Source organism: Canis lupus, chromosome 13, assembly GCF_048164855.1.
Source record: "Canis lupus baileyi chromosome 13, mCanLup2.hap1, whole genome shotgun sequence".
Taxonomy (NCBI): domain Eukaryota; kingdom Metazoa; phylum Chordata; class Mammalia; order Carnivora; family Canidae; genus Canis; species Canis lupus.
This window is the reverse complement of record NC_132850.1, coordinates 17,057,149-17,083,868: the sequence shown is the minus strand read 5'-3', so window position 1 is coordinate 17,083,868 and position 26,720 is coordinate 17,057,149. Positions and strand designations below refer to the sequence as shown.

Below are 26,720 nucleotides of genomic sequence, written 5' to 3'. Positions count from 1 at the left end.
TTTTCAATTTCAAATTCTTTCCCCAAAAATGTTGTAGGTGGTCCCTTTGCTGGTGCCCTGAGAATGAATGTATCTATTGGGTAATCCCGCATTGCCTTTGACTCTTCCATTTTCTTGCCAATCTCTCAGCCTTCTAGAATCACTTTCCTCCTTTTTGAGCCTAGACCCTATGGTCCATTGCCTTTAACTGCTTTCTTGCCAATATCTTCTACCCCATTTCCTTACATACTTATCTTGACATAGAAGCCATCCAGTAGCCCCTTAAACACTGGATATATTGAATTTGGAGTGATTTTGCAGCTTCTGGGTAAAAATATCCAACAGGCAGTTGGACATAAAAGTCTAGAACCCAGGAGAAAGTAAAAGTAGATTTGGAAATCTTCGATAAGTAAGTGGGATTTGACCCCATGTGAGTATGTCACATCACTAAAACAGGGCATGAGAACTCTGGGGAATACTACTGTGTGGGGAATAGGTGGAAAAGGAGCTGCCGATGATAGAAGGAAGCCAGAATCCATGGAAAGAGGGCTTCAAGAAGGAGTGGTTACCAGTATTAAACATAACAAAGAGGTGAAGTAAGATTAGATGGTGCCCAGCACCACGTAGATACTCAGTGCACACTTGTTAACTGACTAATTAGGACTGAAATGATTAGGATGTTGGTGGTGATCTTGGTCCTAGGTTTGGGTTTTCCCTAAGCAGACCCTGAGATAAGGATCGGTGTATTTGGAAGATGAAGAAACCCTGGGAGGTGGGATAGAGTGAAACAGGACTGGGGAACAGCCAATAAAGGATGAGTTACCAAGCCAGCAACCACAGTGAGCAGTTAAAGTTTAATTTCCCATGGAAAATTCGAGAGATCAGTGCAGAACACCCAGCTCATAGTTATCCCTCTTAAGGGATGAGGGACCTGGAATATTTATATACCAACTCCTGCGGGTCACTGGTTGAGAGCTGCTCTTGGAGGGCATAACTCAGTGACTTTTCCAACCTGCTGCTTGGGCAACAGAGCAGACCTTGCTTGTATAAGGAAGCGAATGAACGTAGGTCCTGGCAGTTGGAAGTCTGGTGTGCACTCTAGGAGTAGGGGCGGAGGTATGGACAGGGCAGTGACAGCACCTGTGACTCTTGGTATCTGCAGTTTCAGTAGCAGAAGCCAGATGTGTGTAGGTTAGTAGTAAATTGGAGGTGAGAAGTGGAAATAATGAGTGTAGGTATCTATTTCAAGGTGCTTGGCTGAAAGAAGGTAGAAGATAGGTCAACAGGCTGACTCTGTAGAGGGGAGGAAAGAAGGGCAGGTGTAACAGAAGGTCAGAACATCCTGGTGATGTTCATTGAAGAGCTTCACAGGGCACCTGAGTGGCACAGACTCTTGGTTTCAGCTCAGGTCAGGGTCTCAGGATCCTGGAATCGAGCCCTGCAGTGGGCTGCTCAGTGCAGAGTCTGCTGGAGATTTTCTCTCCCTCTCCCTCTGCCCCTCTCTACTGTGTGCTCACACATGCTCTTTCTCTCTCCAATAAATAAATCTTTTTAAAAATTTACGTTTTCCCATTTTTAGTTAGGATGAGTTGTACTTAGCTGCACTAACTACTACTCACTTCAGGGACCTTCTTCAGCTTCCTTGGACCAGCATCCAGAGTTTCCTCTGCTGGGCTTTGGGACCTGTGTTCTCCTGCTGGAGAAGCCCTACTGAGCAAGCCTTTTCTAGCCTCATGTTCCTAGAGGAAGAGGCTGACGGTGATGCCAAGCTGATCGCAGCAGGTGTGAGCTCAGGGGCCAGACTCTAGCCCACAGAGAACCACAAGGTCAGAGGAGAGCTGCTCCTGAGGGGTCTTCCACTAAGTAGCTCCTTGCTTTCCTGGCCTTCCCCTCTCATGCCCACAAATCACAATAACCAGTTTGATCGGGGCATTAACAGGCATGTTAAAAGAATACTCTCATGATATTGATCTAAAGAATGACTCTTTGATTGCTGTCCATCTCTTAGCTAAAGCATAAGCTCATGAGAGACTGTGTTCATCTTAGCAGTACCCTACTCCTAGTGCCTGGCACATAGTCAGTATTCAATAAACATGTGCTTAATGGAGAAAACCCCACAAGTACTGCTGTCTTTTGATGGAGCCTAGACCAAGGGAAAGCTGAGATTGTTTTTACCCCCTAGAAGTAGATTTTCTATGAAGCTAATGAAATTGAAACTTAGAAGGGCCCCTTACTTACAGGGCTTCTTTGAAGATCCTGGGAGAGGCCTTAACAACACTTTTATATGGTCACACTTTTTAAAAAGATTTGCAAAAAGGAAATACTTTTATCAAAATTAAATGAGATCACTGATTCTGCTTGGACTTCACATATCCCCTTCCTGTGGAATGGCTTTGGAGTGACAGTGGGTGTTTGGGGGACCTGGTTAAGGGAAGTTGAATTGGGAATATATTTAGTTTATTTGGGTTTAGTGAAATCTATTTATGTGGGCTGCAGTTTCTTCCATGCTGTGTCAACTTACTACTGGCTGTCTCGGTGTAGAAATGGCTCTCAGGGGTACCGCTCCTGTCCACTATGCTAACTCACTGGGTGTCAGGACACGAAGATGCATAGCCAGAGCTTGTAGGGAACATGAATGTGCCCCATGGCAGCCTGCAATAGAAGAGAAACAAGGCTTAAATTGTATGGATCCAGAAACTAGTCACCATATATGTAAAATTCTCAGTAGAAATTTTGTGGTTTTTTTTTTTTTTTTCAGTGGAAATTTTTATTCTTATTAATGCCTGGTCAAAACAGAGCCTCTTGCCCATTGGGAATATACTTCTTAGTGGAGCGTATACAATGACAAAGGTATCACACACATTTTTAAAAAAGGAACTCATATAGGATAGAGTTTACTAAAATTCCTGTTTTTATAGGGCATAAGCCCATAGCAACACTATTAATAATGAGTGCATTCTTATGTGAAGTTCTATATTTTACATCTCTCCAGTATATTGGCATCACCCAAAGAAACATAAAACTCCTAATATGCCATTATAGCTAGGGCATCAATAATAAACTGGAAAAAGAAAAAAAAGAAGAGTCAATAAAGTCCAAGGAAAATTTGAAATGCCCTGAAATTTCACAGCTCCTGTATGAAAGAAACTTGATAGATGTTTCCCCAAATTTCACAATAGTCCTAAAAGATTTATATAACAGTACTGATAAGGAATTTTGAAGCTGAAAGAAAATCTTCTAAATTATAAATAATAAAGTTTGATCAACAATGATAGAAGACTGAATTATATTTCTATTTGTCTATAGAAAATGACGCTTAAAATTGTTCATATGAAGAGTCAATCAAAAAGTCTGCAGCCCAAAAATTGTAGGAAATAATCACTTAGGGGTATATCAGGCAATTTTAAAATCATATTAAAAAATTTTTGTGATATTTATGGTCAACTTTAAAAATTTTGTTATTTGTTGTGCTATCATTTGTCATGCTAAATAAATACTCACTTTTGAACCTAATTTTATAGTTTTACTTTTGTTTCTTTTCTTTTTAAGAGGGCCTTCAAAGTTGTATATGCTAGGATTTAGGTGCCACAAAACATGAATCTGCCCCTAATCCTCCTTTATCTTCCTAGTGTTCCGTAGTTTGGGATAAAAAAGCACTATCATCTTTAGCGTTCCAACTACAGACAATTGGTGTATGATTCTTTCCATGTCAACCTTTCAGATGGCTCCTGGCCTTTTTTGGTTTATAGAATAAGTTGAGTTTCTAGAATTAACCAGGAGCTGAAGACCACTCCCTTCTGATTCATTCATGGTGTTTGAGCTTGAAACTCTTAATTCTTAAGTCTCTTTGAGCCGAGGCCCCAAGGACAGATTCGTTCTTCCTTTGCCATTTGGCTGGCTCTAGAATGGAGGTAGAGTTGAAGGGAAGAGGGAGAAGAGGACCTCATGCATACAGAATTCTAATCTGATGACTTTTGGGGGTGCCTCCTAATTGGTCCCAGTTGGTATATCTTGCTGAGAAAGGAGAAGGCATATGATGACCAGGGAAAGGAAGTGAGGATATTTAGTCAGAGAAGAGATCTCTCTGTTGGAAACCTATCTTAGCAGCTCTTACCACAACATTGCATAACCACTGAAAATTCAGTGCTTGAAGTGGGTGGGTATTCATTTCTTGAGCGCACAGGTATTTGGATCAGCCAAGGTTTAGCTGATCTGGGCTGGCTCTGCCAGGCTTGGCTCCACTGTGGGTGAGGTCCAGGTCTGCTCCGTGTGTCCTTTATCCTCCTTGAACCAGCAGCTACCAGAGGCATGTTTTTTCTCATGGTGAAAGGCAAGAGCCCAAGGCCAACTTTGTAAGCACAGTTCAAGCCTCTGCTGGCATAATATCTGCTAACATTCCCCTGGATGAATCCTATCAATAGCCAGGCCCAAATTCAAGGGTAGGAAAAATCACTCTGCCTTGTTTTGAAGACAAAGCAAACCACATGGGCAAAGCAGCATCAGGGAGCAAGGAAGATGGAGGTGGAGGCATGGAAAGAGCAACTATCTGATGAACCATCATCTAATATGCCACAAGAGCTGTCATAGTGAAGAAAGATTAAATTTCCTCACCTCCCAGTCCTCAATGTACTAGTCTATTCTCTTTCCCTGCTTTTACCAAAACTGCTAAGTTTTCCTTATTTTGCTTCATTATATCTAGAATGTGGTTCTTCTTCATGCTTGCGTAGATGGCTGCTACAGCTTAATACCTGCTCTCCTTGTCTCTGGTCTTGTCCTTTCCCAATTCATCATCCACAGAGCTGCCAGCTATCATCAGTATCCTGTCAGCATCAGCATCAGCATCATTGTTTTGTATTTTGCATTACACTTACTGGTTTATGCACCTTGCTCCTTCATTGTATTGAGAGCTTCTGGACGGCAAGAACTGCATTTTACTTATCTTTGAATCTTCAGGATCCTTCAATAAGGAAAGAAGGAAGATGGGACTCCGATTAAAGTCTGCATGACCTTAAAGCCCAAGCTCTTTCTACTCTACCATAATTTAGACTTAGTCACAGATGTGTTGCTGATAAAAATAAGGATAAAGCTCAAACCCTCCCACTGCTACACCAGTGGGAAAGTAGGCTACTAGATCGAGATTAGTAAAGATTCTTTCTCCCATAATCACGATAATCCTTCCTAATCCTAATTCTTGGAAAATGGAAAGGTCTTGAAGCCACAAAAAGTTTTAAATGGCCATCAGCACTTTAAATATATAAAAAGATGTTTAACTTCTTTCTTAAATGCATATAGCCTTTTTGTACCAGGTTAGCAGGGATCAAAAAAATGTTTGAACATTGTATTGGTAAAGGGTGTGGAAAAACACATTCACACGTACTGCTGATGGGAGTGTAAATCATTCGTCCTCTGTGGAGGGCAGCTGGGCAATGCCAGTCAACTCTTTATGGACTGACACAGGGAAGTCTCCAGTACACCTTGTGTTGTAAGTAAGAAGGAAAGTTACAGAACAGTGGTTACTTTCTATGCCTGGGGTTGGGGGGGAAACAGATCCCCATGTATGTTATTGTTGTTAAAGCAAGCTCTGGAAAGGTATCCAAGAAACTGTTATAAGCACTTGCCTTTGGGAGGGGAATTGAGCAGAACAAGGATGAGAGGAAGATTTCTTTGTGGATGTGTATCTTTTACATTTTGTTCCATTTAGAATACTGTTTAGATGACATCAACAGTATCAGAGGATCAACAAACTGGAAAATGTATTTGTAACATGATATGGCAAAGGGCTAATGTCCTTTACCTACAGAGTTTATAAATCAGTTAAATTAAGACATGGGGAGGGATGCCTGGGTGGCTCAGCGGTTGAGCATCTGCCTTTGGCTCAGGTCGTGATCCTGGGGTCCTGGGATCGAGTCCTGCATCAGGCTCCCCATAAGAATCCTGCTTCTCCCTCTGCCTATGTCTCTGCCTCTCTCTGTGTCTCTCATGAATAAATAAATACAATTTTAAAAAAAAGAAGAATAGAGAGAGACAGAGGGAGAAATAGGTAAAGGATATAAATACTAATTTTAGAAAAAAAATAAAAGGCCAGTAATTACATGGAAAAAAAATGCCCAACTCATGCATTATTAAAGAAAATAAAGGAAAAATCAGAAGGACTCCTTCAGAGAACAACTGAGCTTTGTTATTAGATGTGGAGACTCAGTGACGGATTACTAAGGTTGCCATTGAGGCGTCTCTTTTACACATCTGACACAGGAAAAGTTTCTAGCATCTGAAGGAAAGAATTCATTCTTGTCCTTAGAGGCCTTAATTCCTTCTGGTACCCAATGGAGGGGTGTTCACAAGGCCTAGGGTAAGAAGGAAAACGAAAATAACGAAAAGTCCCCTAGAAAGCACAAAATCTCGGAAATGCAAGGGAACCTGCCACCTAACACTCTGTCTCTTGAGACGCAGTCCCAGATTTGCCACTTGTTAACACTGGGCAAGTTTATTACTATATCATTCATTCAATAAATATTTACTGAGCTCCTCCTGTGTGTGTCAGGCACAGCCCCTGTCTTCATGGAGACAGACATTAATCAAATATTTATTCAAACAAATGTAAAATTGCTACTGTGGCAGGCTGTGAAAGCCTAAGGGTATGATGTGACCCCAACGGGGATTTTAGGGAAATTGAATAGGAGTTTAGTGAGGCAACAGGGAGAGGGGAAGGGTGCCTGAGGAGGGCTCCCCACAAGGCCTAGGAGGGCAAACAGTAGACTCGGTGATGACTGTGTGGTACGAGGGGAGGCTGAGGAGACAGGGGTCTGGCCTTCCGGAGCTCAGTCAGAACCCTCAGGGCCATGGAAACCCTCCGGAGAGTTTGGGGATAGAGGAGAAGGGGACCAGGGCCTGGAGCAGATGCACAGCTTTAAACTATTACTCTGGCTATGGGGGGGCGGGGGGGAGTGACGAGGGGGAGGCAGGAGCGGATTGCACCCTGGAGGTGGGCTAGGAGGACGCCAGGGGTTCCAGCGCTGAAGTGGACCCAGGTGCAAAGATGCCTGGGAGGCGACCTGGGCAGGACCCCATGGTGGACTCCATCTGAGGAGTGACGGGGAGGAAGGAAAATGTCAATAATGCTTCCTGACTGGAGAGATGATGGTACTGTTCACAGAAAATAACCCAGAGAGAACTGGGTTTGGGGGGAAGCATCAGAGTTGGGGGTGGAAACAGATGCCTTTGAGAGGACACCTTGGTCAGCAGCATCTACTGTGGGGCATCTGCGGCACAGCTGGTGGTGGACTCATGGGTTTGCTTATTGGTAATAAAGGGGGTCAAAGAATTAAACACTGTACCCCCTCTGAGGCCCCTTCTGTTCCACTAGTCTGTTGTCCATTCCTTCTTCTGTCATTGGTCTATTTTCTGACTCTCTTCTCTCCTCATCAGCTGGATGGAATGATCCAATACCTGACATGGATACCTCTTGGCCTATTAATTTCTAAAGACCTTTGTCACCACTCAGGTCACTGGTTAGCCCCACGGCCACACCGCGAACCTTTCCACTCGGAACTCACCAGCCTTGAACTTCTCGCACTGTGCTTCCCCGTCCTTGCACTTTCCCTCCCCTCTGCGTCCACGTCCTCCTGCATGTTCTGGCCTGTTGCTTTCCTTCCCATTATTTCCAGCCCTCCCAGAAGGATCTCCTCCGTATCATCACCTGACACATAGCAGGCATCCAGGGGATGATGGTCTCCTCTTCCTTAACCCACTGCAAGTGGCGGTGTTGACAGAATCCAGTGGGTACTCTCCAGCCTTTCTTTTATAAGGGCTCTTTGTTGTTGCTGGCCTTGTTGCCTTTCTTCTCACACTCTACATTCCTCGAAGTCTGCATTTCTGCCTGTCTACTTTTCCTTCGGCTTTTTTGAGGAATCCTAACCTTCAAGGAGTGTCTTCACCCTCCTTCATGCCTCATCTATCCATTGATCCTATCCACTCTCTGTGTTGTGAATCCCAAAATAGCTACATCCAGCTCAGAACTCTATCAAACTCTGAAAATGTGTTTCTACCTGCCTGCTGGATAGTCCCCCCAGACTCCTGGTAGGTATTTGTTAAATATTGGTAGAATGAATGAAGCACCTACAAACTCCCATAAGCACCTCACAATTGCCACGTCCAAAAAAGAAATCATCTTTTCCTTCCAACCCACTCCTCCTCTTTTTTTTTTTTCTTTCTTTTCCTGTTCTGGTTAATGGTAGGCTTGCCAGTCTAGTCATCCAAATGCCTCACATTAAACACTAAGATTTGATTTTTTTACCCCTAAATATGATTAAATCTGTATCTTCCTCTATCCCCACTACTACTATCTTTGTCCAGTCCCTCATCAGATCCCTGCTGTTTTTTCTTTTCTTACTCTTGTAGCTCACCTAGATTATTTGAATAGGTTTCTAAACTAGTCTCTCTGGCCTTTATCTTGTTCCTCTCCAGTCTTTTTTTTTTTTTTTAACTGAGATAAAATCCATCATTCTATCATTTTAAAGTGCACAACTTGGTGGTGTGTAGTCTGTTCACAATGTGGTACAGCCATCACCACTGACTAATTACAGGACTTTCCCATCACCCCAAAAAGAAACTCTGTGCTTCCCAGCCTCCATCTTTTGGCAACCACTAATCTACTTTCAGTATTTATGGATTTGCCTTTTCTGGACATTGTACATAAGTGGAATCATACAATGTATGGTTTTGTGTTTGGCTTTTTCACTTAACATAATATTTTTGAGGAACATTCATATTACAGCGTCTGTCAATACTTCATTCTTTTTTTATGGCTGAATAACATTCCATCATATGGATGTATCACATTTTCTTTATCCATTCATCAGTTGGTGAACATTGGGGTTGTCTCACCTTCTCAGCTATTATGAACAATGCTATTATGAGCACTAGCGTAGGTTTTATGTGGACACGTGTTTTCATTTCTCTTGGGTGTATACCTAGGAGTGGAATTGCTGGGTCATTCATTAACTCTGTGTTTAACATTTTAAGGAACTGCTATACAGTTTTCCATAGTGTCTGCACGATTGACAGCCACCATTCCCATTAATAGTGTATGAGGGTTCCACTTTTCTCCACATCCAATACTTGCTTTTATTCTGGTTGGTTTGTCTGGTTTTTAAATTTTTTTTATTTTTAGATTTTTAAATTTATTTATTCATGAGAGATACAGAGAGAGAGAGAGAGAGAGAGAGAGAGGCAGAGACACAGGCAGAGGTAGAAGCAGGCTACCTGACATGCAGGGAGCCTGACGTGGGACTCGATCCCGGGTCTCCAGGATCACGCCCTGGGCTGAAGGCGGCGCTAAATCACTGAGCCACCCAGGCTGCCCGGTTTGTCTGTTTTTAATGGTCATCCTACTGGATGTGGAGTGGCATATCATTGTGGTTTTAATTTGCATTTCTCTAACAACTAATGATGTTGAGCATCTTTTCATTTTTTGGCCACTTGTACATCTTCTTTGGATGCAGAGTCTTTTTAAAAAAGCAATTTCATCATGGCACTTCAGTACTAAAAATTTTTAATTACTCCCTATTGTCTAAATAAAAAAACGAAAATTTCTCGGTGTGTCCTACAAGGCCCTTCAGGATATGGCCTCAGCTTTTTTTCTGTTCAACACCTTCTGTTACTCTCCTCCCCTGGGTTGATGTTTTTGCCATATTGAACTGAGGAGAGGTAGGGGGACTGTACTTTTTGTATCCTTTTTTGTTGACTCGGTCTCCAGTAATGGAGGATGCTTAACCAAAGTTAAGAGTCATCTGAGCAGTGAAGTGATGAGGTGGGATCAGGACACCTGCAAGCCCTGCTGGTGTTTCCTTTCTTACTCTTAATCTCTTGGCAGCACTCACTTTGTCCTGATCAAACCATGTGAGTGCCACATAGGACTATATTTATGTCTCTAGACCTTACTGAATGGTTCTTGCTTAGGCCATCCTGGACGTTGTGTGTTTCTTTGTGTCACTACACATCCTGGGACTCTACAACCCAGGAGGAGGCAGGTGGGCAGAGGAATAGTGGCCAGTTTTCTCTGTAGGCCCTTTCCTCTCTTGTCTTGCCTGCAAAGGGCTGGAAAGTCAGCTTCTATTGTGATTAAGTTATAATTTAAGGCAGTGAACATGTGCTCTGCTGGCGGCTATAAAGATTCAAATCATAAAGTTTTACAGTGGAACGGTTTCTGTAAAAGCATCGTTAGGAAGTGGGAACCATGCCTTTAATTCTTATGACATATGGGACTGCCTGGTTTGTTTTGGTTGCAGTGGAGTTTAGTAGGGTGATGGTCTGACTAATTAAAGTCAGGCCTTTTTCCTCACCGCAGTGCTGTGCCCTGTCAGAGGACAATGTAGTAGGGTGGAACCTTCTCTCTACCTCTGTTCCTATCTCAAGTTTATCAGGGACAAAGAACCCTTAGAAAGCAAAAGCAACCCTTCAATAACTGAGTGTTTTAGAAATCTCCTCCATCCTACCAGGCTTCATTCACTGGGGAGTCCATGTCTTCCTCTGTCCCTCACTGGCCAAGGGGCAAACCTAGACAATGAACCAAGCTTAATGTAAGTTGATTATCTCATTCAGGGAGCTCAGCTGAGGAGATAGATGGGCCTTGTAACTGTCAGTGGTAGAAACAAAGAGAATAGTAGTTGAGTAGCTCTCTTAACCAACTTTCACTTAACATCCTTGGCTGGTTAACCATCGCTCTCTATGCCCTGTGTAAAATGTACTAGTGCCTGTAGTGTCCTCTCAGGTGATGGTTACCTTTGATGTTATTCTTGAACAATATGCCATCTCACTGCTCCTCCCACCAGCTGATTTATATGCTAACCAAGACCCAGCTAGACTTGGCCCTAAGCCTGTTTATGCCAGTGGTACCTGCTATTACAACTGCCCAATTTCATTAAATATTTTGTAAACTCAACAATAAAATTGGAGAGGTGTTTTTTGCTGTTGTTTTATGAAAGCCAAGTTGAACACGAAAGTGAGTTTTTAAAATAATGGCTGCTGAAAGAGCCGTGAGTAATACTGATTGAGGCAAAACATCACAACGATCTGAGAATCTGCACTCAAATTTCTCTAAGTTCTTGTTCTGCTATAAAAAAATCTAAAACCAAGAATTGTAGACAATGTATTATGGGTGTGATTTATGCAGGAGAGATCTGGAAAGCCAGTCAGCGGACACATTCCTTGGCTTTACATCAAAAAATTGGAGAATGAATCTACATTTGTATATTTTAAGTTAAAATAAAATGTTTGAGGTAAGTATATATCTTTTAAAGTGATATTCTGCTTTACAGGACTTTTTGATAATCAACCAGTGCGTTGGATGAGAGGGTTTCCCTGTAATAAGATTTATCATTTATTGGTATCATTATTGAGTGTGTTAAATCTTTGAGGAGGAAGGCATTGCTATCCCCATTTTACAAGTTAGGAAACTGAGGCTTAGAATAGTTCAGTTGTGCTAGTTCACACAGAGAGGGTGACCACTTCAGGTCCATTAGCTAAAGAACCAAGAATAAATGAAAAGTCTACTGTGGAATACAGGACCACATGGATATTTGTGTTTGATCAAAAAAGTAATTATAAGTAGAAGCCAGTAGACTGCTGGAAATATGCGTTGGTGTCAACACTTTGGAAAAATGTAACATTATCTTCATTTATTCAATCAATAACTACTGAGTTGCCTACTCTGTGCCAAGCACTGTTCTATATTTTGGGGGTATGGTAATGAACAGAATAGACTGGAAACACTGACCTCATGCATTGTAGCTTACATTCTTGTAGAGCTGAACATGTATATATCATATCCCCTAGCACTTCCACCCCTTGGTATACTCCCTAGAGAAACTCTTGCTCACATACTCCAAAAGATGTGTGTACAAGAATGTTCACAGCAGAATTGTTCATAATAGCAACAAAACAAGGCCTGTAAATAACCTATGTGTCCATTAACAAGAGAATGGATTAACAGATTGTGGTGTATTTATATAACTGAATACTATAAAGAGGTGAAAATGAAAGCACTATAACCATATGAGTCAACATAGAGAACTCTTAGAAATATAATATTGAGGGATGCCTGCAGGGGCTCAGTGGTTGAGTGTCTGTCTTAGTCTTAGGCTGTGATCCCAGGGTCCTGCGATCGAGTCCCACACCGGGCTCCCTGCAAGGAGCCTGCTTCTCCCTCTGCTTATGTCTCTACCTCTCTCTGTGTGTCTCTAATGAATAAATAAATAAAATCTTTAAAAATATATATAATATTGAGTAAAACAAAATAAAAACAGTTGCAAAAGAACACACACAAGTCTGGGAAGGGATAAGAGAGGTAGGGAGATGGGATCCAGAAGATGCACATAACTATTAGTGGTTATGTTCTATTTAAGTTTGGATCATGGTTCACAAATGTTCATTTTATTATTATGTTTCATATCTTCAGGTCATATCTTCATATCATATAGGATATATCTGTATAATATATCTTTGTACCATACAATTCATATAATATTTAATAAAATGTGAGTGCCTGAACAAAGAAGAAAAAGTAGAAAAGTATAGAGATTAAAGTCAAAGGTCTTGGAGCACCTAGCTGGTGCTCAGTCAGTAGAGCATGTGACTCTTGATCTTGGGGTCATAATTTCAAGCCCAATGTTGGACACAGAGCTTACTTCCAAAAAAGAAAAAGAAAAGAAAAAGATAAAACATCAAAGATCTTGACTTGAGAGGCTTGGGGTTAGAAAAGCTAGAAAGCCAAACGATCTGTGTAGCTTACACCAGGATCTAGGACCTGGCTTTTCTTTCTACTTCTCCCTTATAGGAGGACCTTCATGCTCTGGAACCCCTCTGTTCCTTCACAGTATGTGGTCCATGGCTTCAGAAACATTGTAGAGACTGACATGGGGACCATGTAGCAGGAGCAGCAAATGCTACAGGGAGGAAGCTAATGGTAGCTTGGGGAAGAAATGTGTTAGGTTGCCAGGCTCTGGGCTTGGAGTCATCAGGCTGATGATAGAAAATATCTTTGGGCTTCAGGTTTCTGCCATAGCCTTGAACCAAAGTTCTGTGTATCTGCATGTGTTTTTATGGGTATGCTTATGTTTTTGGAGTGGATGGAATACATCAACCAAGCTTGGTGACAAAATTTGCTCTGACCTTGGCAGAACAGCAGGTGGCCTCATCTACATCTTTGACCCTAAGTCACAATATCTGTCCCAAAGCAGTCAGACATAGCATAAAGAAGGAGCCCATTAGTTATGTAATTTAGCTAGGTTGGTTGGTTTGGTTACCAACCTAATTCCTTGGGAAGCATAGCTCATTAGGAAGGGAACAAAGCAGTTACTATTAAAAATAAGAAGAGAGTTGCCTGGGGTGGCTCAGTTGGTTGAGCAGCCAACTCTTGATTTTGGCTAGGGTCATGGTCTCGGGGTCCTGGAGTTGCGCCTTGTGTTGGACTCTGCACTAAGCAGGGAGTCTGCTTCAGGATTCTCTCCCTCCCTCTGCCCCTCCCCTGGCTCTTTCTCTCTCTCTCTCAAACAAGTAAACAAACCTTAGTGTGCCTGGCTGACTCAGTAAGTTAAGCATCTGCCTTCAGCTCAGGTCATGATCCCAGGGTCCCTGGATTGAGCCCCGCATCTCCTCCCTGCTCAGTGGGAAGCCTGCTTCTCCTTCTCCCTCTGCCATTCTCCCAGCTTGTGTGCTCTCATTCTTGCTGTCTCTCAAATTAGTTAATTAATTAATTTTTTTAAAACTTTAAAAATATGGGCAGCCCCGGTGGCTCAGCCGTTTAAGCACCGCCTTCAGTCCGGGGCATGATCCTGCAGACCTGGGATCAAGTCCCACATCGGGCTCCCTGCATGGAGCCTGCTTCTCCCTCTGCCTGTGTCTCTGCCTCTTTCTCTGTGTCTCTCATGAATAAATAAATAAAATCTTAAAAAAAAAAAAAACCTTTAAAAATATTTTTTAACATATGAAGAATAGAAATAAATTGAATTACACTTTCTAAAGCTGTTTTCTGAGTAGCCCAAAGAATATTCCAAGTATTTCCCAACATATCTAGGTTCATTCACTCACTTTAAAAATTCCTTTACTCAACAAATAATTACTAATAACCTACTATGCACCAATACTAATCCAAGCCTTTCAAATTGCATTAGTGAATAAGTGGATATGGTCCTTCCCCTTACAAGGCCTATAGTCCAGTGGGGAAAGCAAAAAAAAAAAAACAAAATATTTATTATTACACATGGGATGAATGTTATGAAATAAATGTCATAATAATGTAGAATAGTTGAGTGATCTACTAAAGGTGGTCTCTGAAGAAATGCATTTGTATTAAGACCTGCAATGAGCAAAAGGCACATTCAAAAATAAGGAACAGGTTATTTCAATAGTCTTGAAGCAGGAGAGTGCTTGTTGCATTTGAAGAATTAGAAAGAACCTGTTAGCTATAACTACATAACAAACAACCACGAAAATCTCAGTTGCATCCAACAGTAACACACGCTTCTCATGCATCCGTAAGTCCACTGATCTAGCTTCAGCTTGGTCAGACATCTTTGCGCCTTGCAAATGGGTTGAACTCTAGTCTGATACATGGATGCTCATTCTGCAGCTTGGTCTGGAGAGATAGCAGCTATGTAGGGAGAACTTCTCTTCACATAAGTACATTTCAAGCCCATGCTTGGGACATATCTGACCCAATGTACCATCATTAGCCCAGACAATCACATAATTGAGCCAAAAGTCAAGAACCAGGAAAGTAAACTTCTCCATGGAGGCAGCAGGGTAGTGAATATTTTTGGACAATAATCTAATCTAGCAAGTCTACCTCTTGTTCATGAATATTCATATTCCTCTCACTTGCAAAATACACTTATCTACAATTTCAAGACTCCCCCAGTTTTTATCTAAATCATGGCATCTGGCTTATTAAAGTCCAGCATCTTATAATCTCTACATTGGACATAACTATGGTTTCTCTTCATCTGAAGACCTAAGAATGAAAATGAATAAATAACCCCCCAACCCCGTTTAATACACGGTGGCGGAATTAGGTACAAGATAACAGCAATAAACTCCATTCAAAAAAGGGAATAACTAGATGCATATAGAAATCATCAATCCATAGCAGTTCTGAAATTCTACCAGACGAATATTGATAAAGTTGGGAATTCTTTGATTAGTCCTTGTTTCTGTTTTCTGAGAGTAGATCTCCAATCCATTGTTTTCTATGGCTCTTTGTTATGTCCTCTAGAAGTTCTTCCTTTTCCATCAACCTTGGATGCTTTTTTTCTCCCCTTTTTTAAGAGAGAAAGAGGGCATGTGCACACATGCAAGCAAGCCAGGGAAGGAGGTTGTGGGGAGGGGCAGAGGGAGAGAGAGAATCTTAAGCAGACTCCATGCCCAGTAGGGAGCCCAACATGGGGCTCAATCTCATGACTCTGAGATCATGACCTGAGCTGAAATCAAGAGTCAGATCCTTAAAAAAAATAAAAATTAAAAATTTTAAAAATTAAAAAAACAGAGATCCTTAACTGACTGAGCCACCTGAGCCACCAAGCCAGTGTCCTGCCTTGGTCACTTCTAAAGGGGGCATTAAATAATATGTCTTTTTGATCATTGAGCAGCTTTTTCTGCCTACTGTCTGCCTATAGAAATCTGAGGACTCAAAAGATCTTTTTACATCTTGAACAGTCTCAGTCTCTTTTAGTTGGAGCTGGCAGTGCTTTTGCCAATACAACTGTCTCACAAACTTTGTGGGTTTCCTATGTATATGATACTAGTCTACTCTGTGTGCCACAAGCCATATCCATAATTTTTGCAAGACTTGATCTATCTAGACTTAATTACTAGCAGTCTGGACCTGTCAGGCTGCTGGAGAACCACACTCACAAGCTATCTAGGAGCCTCTTTTCCAACTGAAAGAACCTGCTAGATGCCATCTTATTTCCCTCAGAGCTTCATCAAGACCCTTGATTTTTACTTCAACAATTTTTACTTGAACAATCTCTTCTGGCAGCATCCCGAATTTGATCATTAGCTCCAGGATGGATGTTACTTTGAAAATCATTTACTGAAGAAGCTAAAGTTGAGAAAATTTTATGTTTCAACTCATTAAGTTCTGAGTTCTTTATATTTCCACTGAGTTCTGCTTGCAGACTAGCTAGTTCTTTTTAAAATTTATCTCTCTTCTTAGTTAGTGCCTCATCAAATGTAGCTCAAAGCAACCAGCTCATGGTTTCAATATTTTCCATAAAATCTCCAACTCGGGGCACCTGGGTGGCTCAGTGGTTGAGTGTCTGCCTTCGGCTCAGGTGCAGGGAGCCTGCTTCTCCCTCTGCCTATGTCTCTGTCTCTCATGAATAAATAAAATCTTTTTAAAAAAATCTCTTCCAACTCTACTAGTTCACCAGATACATTCTCTGTCTTTCAGATTACTATTGTTGAACCAAGTGTTTACCTCTACATGATACAAGTTGCTATTTTTCTAGTCTTTTATATCAGCTTCCTTGCAGCTCTGTCCAGTTCCAAAGCCAATGCATGGTCCTATATTTTAGATGTTTTGTTATTTTGTTATATTTTAGATGTTTTGTTATTTTGTTATAGCACCATCTGAATATTGGGAGTGATTAAAAAAGATGAAATCCCCAAGACAAATCATGTTAAAAAGGGGAAAATAAAAGGGCACAGATCCAACCCTCAGTGAACTGTAACATTTAAGGATTTAGTAGAAGAGGAAGAGGAAAGGAGTCTGAGAAGGATAGTAAAACCAAGAAGCAAAAGGGGGAAATGTTTTAAGAAAAGAGCAAATGGTGAACTATGTCAAATGCTACTGAGAGATCAAGTAAAGGGTTGTGCCTGCAGGGTTTGGCAATATGGAAGGTGATTGGTAGCCTTGAGAGTCATTTTAGTGGAGTGACAGGGCAAATTCAAATTGTCATGAATTGAAGAGTTAATGAAAGGTGAGAAAAGGTACATAGCATATGTAGACAACACTGGATATGTTTGGCTATAAAGAAGAGCATAAAAATACGATGGCAAGTGAAGAGATGGGAAGTTAAGTGAGGGATTTTTTTTTAATAGAGTATACAAGGACATGTGTAAATGCTGATGGAAATGATTCAGACAAAGAAAATGACTGATAGTGCAAGAAAAAGAGATGACGATTAATGATGCAGTTTTTAAAAGGCAAGAAGGGTTAGGATCCAGAGCACACACATGTGGAGGGCTAGAGTTTAATAGGAAGAGGATCATGGTTTTCAACAGGAAGATGGGTATTAATCCAGAGATAGGAAACCAAAACAATGATAGCCAACGTTTCCTGGGTACCTCTTATTTGTCAGGCATTGTGCTAAATGTTTTGCATTCAATACTTCAATCCCTGTGAACTTGGTTTTATTTCATCCCCACTTTACAGATGAGAAAACAGAGGCTTAAAGAGGTGAAGTAATTTTCCTAAGATTGTTCCACTTACAAGTAGCAGAACTAGAACTTGAACCCAATCAGTCTGACTCTGAATCTACACTCTTTTCTTTTCAAGATTTCCTTCTTTATTTGGGGGAAGGAGGAGAGGGCAGAGGGAAAGAGAGAGAGAATTCCAAGCAGACTCCACACTAAACAGGGAGCCTGACACAAAGCTCTGTCTGACAACCCTGAGATCAGACCTGAGCCTAAACCAAGAGTTGGTTGCTCAACTGCCTGTGCCACCCAGGGGTCCCTGAACCCACACTCCTAACTTCTATTCCAAACTGATTCAATTCATTTTTCCATAGAGGAATATTTTTTAATAAGATAAACCAAGAATGCATAAAGGCCAGAACTGGTCTAGATGAGATCTCTGTAGGCTCCCTTCTCAAGCGAGCAGGAGGAATAGGGAGAGAGGGCTACAGTAAAGACATTTAAAGGAAAGAGGCAGATCAGACCAATGCTAACACCGATCTGTTCCCCTTTTGTTTTTAAAGATTTTATTTATTTATTCATGAGAGACAGAGAGGCAGAAACACAGGCAGAGGGAGAAGCAGGCTCCATGCAGGGAGCCCAATGTGGGACTCGATCCCGGGACCCCAGGATCACGCCCTGGGCCCAAGGCAGTGCTAAATCACTGAGCCACCTAGGCTGCCCTGTTTCCCTTTTATATACTACAGATTTTTCAAAGCATTTTGTGTTCCTTCTCTCAGTGAGTAATGAATATTTTATATGGAGCTAGCAGTCTTTCTATAGGAAGAAAAGGGGCTTTTTCTGGTAGCCATGAGGTACTTGAGTACTAGGGGATCTGAAATGAGATTCTTCACATTTCACATTGCTAGCCCTTGGCGTGGCCTGTGGCTAATTCAATCTTGGTGTTAATTAACCTACACCTTTCAAGGGGATCAGTTCATCTCCTCCTGGGCCAGTTAGCTCTGCTCCACCCTGCTCAGTGCCCGGAGGCCAGCTTGCAGATGCCTGCTCTGGAACAGAAAGAAAGCTGAAAGAAGTATGGGGAGGAACCATCAGCATCTCCAGTATCAACAGCACTACTTTAGAAAGCACCCCAACGTGTAGAGTAAGGAGAGGGGGGGAGTGCCATGCCTGTATCAGGAGATATACTCATCACATTAACGTGTGCAGTGTCTTGTACACCCATTCATTCGGCAGATATTGTGCTAGTCCTGGGTTCCAGGCCCCAGGCTGACCAAAGGGGGGGTAGAGTGAAATGAGGCTCCTCTCCTGACCTTGAAGAGCTCCCAAGCTTGTGGGCAAGCAGATTTCCTTGCAAAGATGTTTGATGAAGACATGTCCAAGGAGCTGGAGAACAAGCAGTACTAGGCAAGAGTAGACAAGTAACCAGATGAGAGAGGGCCAAAATGTGCAACTTGACCAGATTTGAGATTATGATATATAGTTTGCTTTCATATACATGTTTATTAATCTGTTTGAATCAGATTTTTCAGACCCGCCCTCCCCCATTACCTTTTCTCCTCGAGCCTTCCAAAGCCTATCAAAATGAAATTGTCAACTGTATGAGGGACCAAGAAATCCCAAATGCTGCGAACACCCTTTTCCAGGCCTAGAGTCCAGCTCACAGCTGGCCTTTGCCATCCTCAGTCATTTATCCTCTCCAAAATCTGGCTTCCCAGCCTTGGACTCCAGACTCTCCTTCCTCACCTACCCGTCACAAGCTGTTGAGCCTCCTGAGGAAGGGGCTGGGTCAGCTCACTTTCAGAGTTTATTAGTCAGGGTAAGGTCATTTTTATACCAAGCAAACCCTGTTCAGAGGACAGCTTCTTAGTAGTGATTGGAATTCAGATCCATCAACCCCTGGGGTTCAAAATCCTCGGCTGGATGTTCTAGCCGGCATAAAGGATCAAGTAGGAGACTTCCATTGGCCCAGGGGAAATAGCATAGCACACATCACCTTTACCTACGATCCAGTGACCAGAGTTCAGTCATCTCTAACCACAAGGGAAGCTAGGAAAGACCATCTAGTGTGCCCAGAAGGAAGAAACAGGTTTCAGTGGGCACACAGTAGACTCTGCCACACAACAGGCGGAACTGACACAGTAGACTACTGATCTCTGGTAATGATGATGACAACGAAGCAGCAACAGGATCCCTCAACTTCCGTGTCTGGAGACCAAGAATATCCTACTTCAGGTTTTAGGTGGATGGCTGGTAGAGGCATGATCCACCTCATGAATGAAAGGAGCCCCCCGTGAAGGGATGAGGGAGACCTACTCTGAATAGGATGGGGGTGGGCAAACTCACGTGGCCTGGAGGAGGTTTCTCTGGTGGGTTCTCCGAATGATGCTGTAGGCATCTGTTTGTCAGCCTTTCCAACCAGGGTAAGCAGACGCCCCAAGCCCCCCTTCAACATAATGGATTAACTTCTCTCTTACGCATATACTGTCTAGATGGACTAATTGTACCATCCTTAGGAGAATGAAAAAAAAAACGCTACTCAAGTAATATTTCTGTCCCTGAGGTTTCAGTCTAGGAACCCTGGTTGAGAACCGTTGCCTGTGGAGGGGCGGACAGCATTTTATATCTGAAGCAAATGCTCTGGGCTCTTTCCCCCCTTCCCCCAGCCTCCTGCCCCCTGAAAGGAAACAAACTGATGTCATGAGAAATTCCTTTCTAATAACAAAAACAAATGGGAGGTCTCAGGGGATCAGTTCGTGTGGAGAGACAGTGGTCTTTTAAGAATGAGGAAATGGTGACTCCTGCTCAGAGTTCTGGTTAAGTATCAGGTAAAATCTTTCCAACATCATTCTGAATCAAGAGAGGCAGTGAAATCACTTTAGTAAAATCTTGGAGTGGGAAAAATGTAAAGAAAACAAAATCCAACTAAGGCTGCTTTTCCCCAGGAAAGGCATTAGTCAGGCAACCGTTGGAGCCAGCCGCCTCTCAAGAGCCTGTTTTTCAGTGTCACTACGATGACTCTCCATGCTCTGGGTTTTAATTCTAGCCTCTAATCTCAGTTGCTTCTGTGATAAATTAATTGTAATGATAGAGGCCCCAGTTACGAGGTCTGCACCGTTTGCTTGTAATGTGAGCGACAGGTTTAGGACCTGCTTTATTTAAGATGCTGGGGTAATTACATGGGAGTTAGCATATGCAGGCAGAGATATGATTCATTCTTCCAGCCACAAGCATGACACAGCTGTTTGCGGGATAAAATAGGGGAACCGTGTTGTTACAAAATGTTCCCCTTATTATACCTCATTAAAAACAAGGCTGTGATAAGTCAGGACTGGCAATGAAGAAAATCTATTGCCCCTCTGTAAAACCTGATAGGAGAGAGACTCAGAGCTGTGCTGTGTCATTTTATTCTTTATTTATTTTTATTTATTTTTTTATTTTTTTGTCCTTTCTCTGACTCTTCTCCCTGTTATTTAGCAACTCGCTGAATACTTGGGGAAGGAACAGTCTCCCAGACCCTCTTCCTTTCTTCCAATGAATAGGGTCTGCCCTTTCCCTTTCTTAGATAAAGCTGAGGATTTTCAGAAAGAGAGCATTCACTGGGAACAAAGGATGGGGGTCTTTTTGGCGACCTGGCCCAATTTTGTCCTCATCACCTTCAACGGGAGCACGTGGGCTGAGAGAGCGCCCAGAGCTGAGAGAGCTCGGAGGCTCCAGCAGGAAGCAGAGCTTCAAAGCCAGAGAAAACCACGGGCAAGAGACAGAGGCTCATTCCTTTCAAGAGACAGATATATGCTCGCTTCCCCCATCATCTTGCTTTTTAAAAATAGCCCTAAAAATTGAAATGCATTTTTGGCCTCATTTTCCTCCTTTTCTCTCTCTCCAAAGGAACTAGTGAGAGAAACCAACCTGCAGATTAACATTGAAACCAGGCCCAAATAACTTAGGCTGTTCTTCATCAAAATGGATGGTTAGGAAAGACGGGAGCTACAGTGGAAAGAATATTCTTCAGGAGATAACTACTCAAGCCCATTCCAGAAGAGTTGTTCCTTAAGATATGCATGTGTCTGCCCAACAGTGATGCCCACTTGGGAAGCCACATATCTTAGTGATTAAGAGCATGGGCTAAAATGCTAGACTCCATGGATTCAAATAGCTCCACCACCTCGTAGCAATGTGGCTGTGGGGACATTGAGTCAATATACCTGTGCCTCAGTCTCCCTAATTTATAAAATGAAACTGGCGATAGTGTTATCTACCTCTAGGGTTACTGTGAGGAGTAAATATGATTATACGTGTAAAGAGTTTAGAAAAATGCCTGGCAAACACCAAATGCCAAATAACTGCTAATTATTATTATAAGTAGCACAATTAACAGCAGTGAACTGCTGTGAGCCAGGTTGTGTGTTGGATTTGAAAGGATAGTTTGGGTTTATTTTTTTTAATGTTGTTGTTGCAACAGAAGTAAGTACTCTAACCTGATTTGAGATCCTTCTTCAGAGTTTGGGCTTGAGGACAAATTTTGACTAGACATAAAGGGAGAGAAGTTCACAGGCATTCTTAGTTGTTTGATTACAAACCAAAGAGCTGCTCATCTTGGTAATATGGGTGTCTTAGAGTAGTAGCCTTCCAACTTTATGGTTTATATTTTAAAAAATATGTTTTACAATGTGACTCAGTACACACCAACTGAAACAGAAGTTTCACAAAGAAAACATTATCCTTACTTTATGTGATGCACTCTACAATTTTCTGTCTTACTCTGTTCTATTGTATTTCATTTAAAGGTGCTGATGATCACTCTTAAGTTGATATTACCCTCCACTAATGGATCTCACTTTGTGATAGTTACTTTGTTAGTTCTCAAAAACTGCTTGTTGAATTGAGTTGAAGTATTCTGAAATAGGGATTAGAATATGAGAAGGATAGAAACAAGTGCATATGGCATGTTCAAGTTTTAAAATACTGCTGAAGTGATAAAAGTTGATGCTGAATATATATATGGAGATATATCTCCAGTAGGATCAGGAAAGCATTAGAGCCTAACAGAACAGATAATGTAGATTTATAGATTACTATGAAATCAAAGTTGTTAAACACTATAAGAACAATTCTGAGAAGCTGGGGGAATTCAGAGAAAGCTGAGATGGCTTTCAGCTGGTAATTCCTGGTATCCTTCAGGATTCTGTTCAACATATTGTTCATTCATTCATTTGTTGGATGAGTATTTTTTGTGTTCTCACTATGTGCCAGGCACTCTCCCTTGGCTCTCATACATCTCCTTAGCTTCAACAAATGAGGATAACTTGGGTTTTTAGCTGTTCATTAGGCACTTTCCAGCATGGAAAGGCAAATCGTTTTACTCAAAATCCCAGTTGAAGTCCCAGTACCTCCTTTTGGCTTTGACTTGTGTCATCCTGAGCTAATTATTTTGTCCAGGACAACATAATGCTCGAATTGTCTTATGTCTGGGTGACATCCATTACCCTGGATTGAGGGGTGGAAACTGCTTTACCAGAATTTCATAGTCTGAGGATGGGGGAAAGGGTGGTCTTGAATTCCATATTTTGTTTCACAACCTAAGTCTATACATTCTGTTTCCACTGCCTGGGAAATAGTCCTTCATAATTTTGCCTAACTAATGAGTTATTATTTGTCCTTTAAAACCCTGCTTAGTAATTATCTCTATTGTAAGATTTACTCTGATAAACAGAGCTAATTATTTTCTTTTCTAAATTCTTTTGAACTTTAAACATAAGTCTGTCATTGAATTTATCAACCTATATTATACTTATCTGTTTCAGGGTCATCTCTCCCACTGTACTGTGAATTACTTCAGTGCAGGAACTGTCTTAAACATTTTTGTATTCCCAACCCTCAGCTTGAATATAGTAGGTACTCAAGAAATGTTTACTAAACCAAACTGTTCTTCATAAGACTAGTCAGGCAGCAAAATGTAATATCAAGTAGAAAAGGAAATACTGGATATGTTTCTTAGGGACAGTTAAAGATACATAAGGAGGTATCAAAGAAGAAATCAAAGGGAAATTAGAAATTGAGATGAATTAAAATGATAACACAACACACCAAAACTTAAGAGATGCAGCTAAAGCAGTGCTCAGAGGGAAATTTATAGCTCTAGTCACCTATAGTTTAAAAAGAAGAAATATCTCAGATCAATAACCTAACTTTTCAGCTTAAGAAACTAGAAAAAGGAAAGCAAACTAAACCCAAAGCAAACAGAAGGAAGGAAATAATAAAGATCAGGCAATAAAATAAATGAAATACAAAATTAAAAAACAAAAGAGAAAATCAACAAAACCAAAACGTGGTTCTTCAGAAAGATCAACAAATGGACAAACCTTTAGCTAGACTGATTAAGAAAAAAAGGGAAAATTTTCAAATTACCAAAATCCAGGAATGAAAGAGGAGACATCACTACCAGCCTTGCAGAAAATAAATAAACAAACATTATTAGGGAATACAGTAAACAACTATATACCAAAAACAGTAGATAACCTAGGTAAAATGGACAAATTTCTGGAAAAATGAAAACTACCAAAAATGACTCAAAAAAGAAAGAAAATCTGAGTAGACCTATAACAGGTAAAGAAATTGAATTAATAATTTTAAAACTTCCCACAAAGAAAAGCCCACCCCAGATGGCTTTACTGGTGAATTCTCCCAAACTTTTAAAGAACAATATTTCACAAACTCTTCCAAAACATAGAAGAGGAGGGAACCCTTCCTTCCCAGGTGAGGTATCCTGTGAGGACAATACTACTGTGATAACAAACCAGGTAAATCGATCATAAGAAAATAAAATTACAGATCCTATATGAATATATGCACAAAAATCCCCAATAAAATTATAACAAACAAAATCCAGCAACATCTAAACAGGAAGGATCATGCACCATAACTAAACAGAAATGCAGGGAACCCTGGGTGGCTCAGCAGTTTAGCTGCCTGCCTTTGGCCCAGGGCGTGATCCTGGAGACCCGGGAGCAAATCCCACGTCGGGCTCCCAGTGCATGGAGCCTACTTCTCCCTCTGCCTGTGTCTCTGCCTCTCTCTCTCTCTCTCTCTCTGTGTGTGTGTGTGACTATCATAAATAAATAAAAATTAAAAAAAAAGAAAAAAACAGAAATGCAAAGTTGGTTTAACATTTGAAAAAAATCAATGTAATACACCACATTAATAGAATAGAGGACAAAAACCATATGAGCATCTCAATAGAAGGGGGAAAAACATTTGACAAATTCAGCAGCCTTTCATGGTAAAATACTCAAGAAACTAGAAATAGAAGGGAACTTCCTCAATGATGAAAGGTTGGGAGTATTAAAAAAGAAGACAAGAAGTCCACTCTCACCACTTATGTTCAACATTGTACTGGAGAGTCTAGCCAGAGCAATTATGCAAGAAAATAAAATAAAAGACATCCAATTGGGAAGAAAGAAGTAAACTCAATAATAAAAAAGAATAACCCGATATTAAAATTGGTAAAGGATTTGAATAGCTATTTCTCTAAAGAAGAAATGAAAAATAAATTTTTTTAAAAAATCACAATGAGATTCTACTTCATACCCACTATGGTGGCTATAATCAAAAAGTCAGATAAACAAATGTTGGTGAGGATGTGGAGAATCAGAACATTTATAAATTCCTATTGGGAATGTAAAATGATATAGCCACTTTGGAAAACAGTCTGGTAATTCCCCAAAAACTTAAATGTAAAATTACCCTTTGACCCAGCATTTCTGACTCCTACACATTGCTCCAAAGAACTGAAAACATATATCCACCCAAAAATTTGTACACAGATGTTCCTAGAAGCATTATTCAAAATAGCCAAAAAGTGGAAAGAACCCAAATATTCATCAAGTGATGAATGGATAACCAAAATGTGTTTTATCCATACAATGAAATAGTATTCAGCCATAAAATGGATGGTACATGAAGTACCAAACATTTAAAGAAGCATTAATACTAATCTTTCTCAAACTCTGCCAAAAAATTGAAGAGGAGGAAACACTCCCAAATTCATTTTACAGGGCCAGCATTACCTTGATACCAAAGGCAGTTAAGGCCACTATAAGAAAAGAAAACTACAGGCCAATACTTTTGATGACTATAGATGCAAAAATTCTTAACAAAATATTAACAAGCTGAATTCAACAGCACTTTAGAAAAAGGATCATACACCATGATCAAGTGGGATTTATCCCTGGTTTGAAAGATGGTTCAATATATGCAAATCAATAAGTCTGATAAACTACACTAATAGAATAAAACATAAAAATCATATAATCATCTCAATAGATGCAGAAAAAGCATTTAACAAAATGCCACATCCTTTAATAATAAAAATTCTCTTGGGGTGTCTGGGTGACCCAGTTGGTTAAGTGTTCCAACTCTTGGTTTCAGCTCAGGTCTGATCTCAGGTTTGTGAGATCAAGCCCTGCCACAGGCTCTGCACCTCCATCAGGCTCTGTAGAGAGACTGCTTAGGTTTGTCTCTCCCTCTCCCTCTGCCCTCTCTGCCTCTCTCTCTCTCTCTCTCTCTAAAATAAATAAATAAGCTTAAAAATTTTTCTCAACAAATTGATATGATAGAAACATACCTAATCATAATAAAGGCCATATGACCAGCTCACAGCTAACATCTTAGTGATGAAAGATTCAAAAAGCTTCTCCTCTAAGATCAGGAATGATATAAGGATTCCCACCCTCACCACTCCTATTCAACATTGTACTGGAAGTCTTAGCTGGAACTTTGAGGCTAAATAAATAAATAAATAGCATCCAAATTAGAAAGAAGGAAAATTGTCTGTTTGCAGATGATATTATACTGTATAAAGGAAATCCTAAAGACTTCACACACACACACACACACACACACACACACAAAACCTATTAGAACAAATCAACAAAATCAGTAAGGTTACAAGATACAAAATCAATATACACTAACAGTGGAATATCTGAAAAAGAAGTAAAGAAAACAATTCCATTCACAATAGCATCAAAAACAATAATTACTTAAGAATAACTTTAACCAAGATGGTAAAAGAGATGTACACTGAAAACTATAAGACTTTGATGAAAGAAATTGAGAAAGACACAAATCAATGGAAAGATAACCCATGTTCATGGATCAGAAGAATTAATACTGGTAAAATGTCCATACTACACAGAACCACCTATGCATTCAGTGCAATCCTCATCAAAATTCCAATGGCATTTTTCACAGAAATAAAGCAAACAATTTGCATGAAACCACAATGAACACTGAATAGTCAAAGCAATCCTGAAAAAGAACAGAGCTGG

General features: G+C 40.8%; 1 protein-coding gene across 5 annotated transcripts in view; it reads left to right on the top strand.

The window, feature by feature from the left end:
- RNF220 (ring finger protein 220) overlaps positions 1-26,720 on the top strand; it is a 234,794-nt gene that overhangs the window by 56,804 nt on the left and 151,270 nt on the right. The window lies entirely within an intron of this gene.